Below are 3736 nucleotides of genomic sequence, written 5' to 3' on the forward strand. Positions count from 1 at the left end.
GCTTTGCAAAAGACACAACGTCTGATGAAGGGGCTCGACCCGTAAAGTTGCCTATTCCTTCTCTCCATAGATGCTGCCTCACCTGCTGAGTTTCTCCAGCATTTTTGTCTACCTTTGATTTTTCCAGCTTCTGCAGTTCTTTCTATAACACAAAGTGCTGGAGTAACTAATTGGGTCAGCTGGCATCCCTGGAAAACATGGATTGGCGACATTTACGGTCAGGACCCTGAGGTCTGACTGTCCATTTGCTCCTGAAATACTGCCTCACCCACCGAGTTGTCAGCTTCTTCAACAATTCTTCAGCTCCGAAAATTTATAAAAGTTGGTATCGGAGATCTTTGGCTCCTTGGAGCATACTGGTAAATATATGAAGGTCACTGAACTGACTTCACAGGAAAAATGGCTGTCTTATTTAACATCGGTTTTAATAGAAACATAGACCCGTTCACTCTTACTTTTTGCTTCCTGTCTGCCAACCAATTTTCTATCCATGTCAACACCCTACCCCCAATACCATGTGCTCTAATTTCAGTCACCAGTCTCCCGTGCGGGACCTTATCAAAGGCTTTCTGAAAATCTAGATACACTACATCCACTGGCTCCCCTTCATTCATTTTACTTGTCACATCCTCAAAAAATTCCAGAAGATTGGTCAAGCATGATTTTCCTTTCATAAATCCATGCTGACTCGGACTAATCCTTTTACTGCTATCCAAATGCCCCATTATTACCTCTTTAATAATTGACTCCAGCATCTTTCCAACCACCGGTCAGGCTAACTGGTCTGTAATTCCCCGTTTTCTCCCTTGCTCCTTTCTTGAAAAGTGGGATAACATTAGCTTCCTCCAGTCCACAGGTACTGAACCTGAATCTATTGAACATTGGGAAATGATCACCAATGCGTCCACCATTTCTAGAGCCACCTCCCTGAGGACCCTGGGATGCAGACCATCAGGGCCAGGGAATTTATCATCCTTCAGTCCCATTAGCCTACCCAATACTATTTCTCGCCTAATGAAAATTTATTTCAGTTCCTCTACCCCCTTAGATCCTCTGTCCTCCAGTACATCTGGGAGATTGTTTGTGTCTTCCTTACTGAAGACAGATTCTAAGTACCTATTCAACTCTTCTGCCATTTCCTTGTTCCCCATAATAATTTCACCCGTGTCTGTTCAAGGGACCCACATTTGACTTTGCTATTCTTTTTCCCTTTACATATTTAAAGAAGCTTTTACTGTCCTTCTTTATATTCCTGGCCAGCTTCCTCTCGTACTTCATCTTATCAGCCCATATTGCCCGTTTTGTTTCCTTCTGTTGTCCTATGAAAGTTTCCCAATCCTCTGGCTTCTGGCTACTCTTTGCTGTATTATACATCTTTTCTTTTAGTTTTATTCTATCCCTAACTTCTCTTATCAGCCACAGTTGCCTCCTACTCCCTCTAGAATCTTTCTTCCTTTTTGGATTGAAATGATCCTGCATCTTCCAGATTATGTCCAGAAATTCCTGCCATTGCTGTTCCACCGTCATTCCTGCTAGGATCCCTTTCCAGTCTACCTTGGCCAGCTCCCCTCTGATGCCTTCATAGTCCCCTCTGTTCAATTGCATCACTGACACTTCCTATTTAACATTCTCCTTCTCAAATTGCAGATTAAAACAAATCATATTATGATCACTACCTCCAAGCGGTTCCTTTACCTCTAGTTCTCTTATCAAATCTGGTTCATTGGACAACACTAAATCCAGAATTACCTTATCTCTGGTCGGCTCCATTACAAGCTGCTCTAGGAATCCATCTCGGAGGCACTCTACAAACTCTCTTTCTTGGGGTCCTGAACCAACCTGATTTTCCCAGTCTACCTGCATATTGAAATCCCCCATCACCACAGTGGCATACCTTTGTTACATGCCTGTTTTAACTCCTGCTGCAACTTACACCCTACATCCGGGCTACTATTTGGGGGTCTGTAGATAACACCAAATTCCCTCCCGTACCACCCCCTCCCCGGGCACTTTCCGTTGCAACCGCAAGAAATGCAACACCTGTCCCTTCACCTCCCCCCTTGACTCCATTCAAGGACCCAAGCAGTCGTTCCAGGTGCGACAAAGGTTCACCTGTATCTCCTCCAACCTCATCTACTGCATCCGCTGCTCTAGATGTAGGTTGATTTACACCGGGGAGACTAAGCGTAGGTTGGGCGATCGTTTCGCCGAACACCTCCGCTCAGTCCGCAATAACCTACCTGAACTCCCGGTGGCTCAGCACTTCAACTCCCCCTCCCATTCCCAATCCGACCTCTCTGTCCTGGGTCTCCTCCATTGCCAGAGTGAGCAACACCGGAAATTGGAGGAACAGCACCTCATATTCCGCCTGGGTTGCTTGCGTCCGGATGGCATGAACGTTGAATTCTCCCAGTTTTGCTAGCCCTTGCTGTCTCCTCCCCTTCCTTAACCCTCGAGCTGTCTCCTCCCATCCCCCCCGCCCTCGGGCTCCTCCTCCTCCCTTTTTCCTTCCTTCTCCCCCCCACCCCCCATCAGTCTGAAGAAGGGTTTCGGCCCGAAACGTCGCCTATTTCCTTTGCTCCGTAGATGCTGCTGCACCCGCTGAGTTTCTCCAGCATTTTTGTGTACCTTCGATCTTCCAGCATCTGCAGTTCCTTCTTGAACACATAGTGTCTTCTTGCCTTTGCAATTCCTCGACTCAATCCACAGTGACTCTGTCTTCCTTCTCAAGGGTCTGAATTCCATCCCTCACCAGCAGAGCTACCCCCCCCCCCCCCCCCCCCCCCCCCCCCCCCCCCCTCCTCTGCCCACCTACCTGTCCTTTCTATAGGATATATAACCCTGAATATTAAGTTCCCATGCCAGATCCTCCTGCAGCCACGTCTGATGTTTGGTGGACAGACATAGAACAAGAATACGAACTTTCTGCTAATACTCAACAGGTCAAAAAGCGTCTGCAGAGAATGAAACTGGGTTAACGTGTTTTGCCGTTGACCCACGGGGTCATTGGACTCATTCTTCAAAACTGTCATTTTATGTCTTCTTTTGCAAAACAACATTTCCACTGTAGAAATATATCAGTTGAGAGCGACTAAGTTCTCGGGGCTGTTGGACGAGAATATTGTCTTTGTTTTATATGATTCGAATTGTCAAATACGGGGAGTAATGTAGAATCTATCCGAATACCACCTGGGCCTTTCTTGCTGATATTCATAGATAAATCCAATTCCTTCGCCCCCCCAATGAAATCTCTGCATACGTGTCCAGTGTACAGACTGGATCCAAGAGACAGAACGCATTCATTCCGCCGCGGCAGCGCCGTCACATACCTTCAGCAATCCAATTTGGCATCTTAGATTAGCTTTGGCGTTGGTCTGCAGTACATTTCCACAATTCATCATTGTTAATTTTTGTTCGTTTTATCTCCAATTCTTGACGACGTATAAAGTGCAAAGCATTTTCATGTTAGAACAGTGTTAATTTTCATGTCAGAATACAAAATATTTTGTCTGAGAGGTATGTTGTTCTCAATGCACTCACTCTGTGTCCCATCCAGAGCACCCTTTGCACTTGGCTTTGTTTGTTGAAATATTCATTTTCAAAATCAATTTTCTTTTAGGCTTGTCTACCTATCTCTCTCCCACAACCCATCCAAACCTACCCGCTCCTACCGTGGCCTCGCCTTTTGCTGACTGTTCCGCCTCCTGCGGCCGTGGCGGGGGATGGGAGAGAGAGA

Source organism: Amblyraja radiata, chromosome 23 (assembly GCF_010909765.2).
Source record: "Amblyraja radiata isolate CabotCenter1 chromosome 23, sAmbRad1.1.pri, whole genome shotgun sequence".
NCBI classification, from domain to species: domain Eukaryota; kingdom Metazoa; phylum Chordata; class Chondrichthyes; order Rajiformes; family Rajidae; genus Amblyraja; species Amblyraja radiata.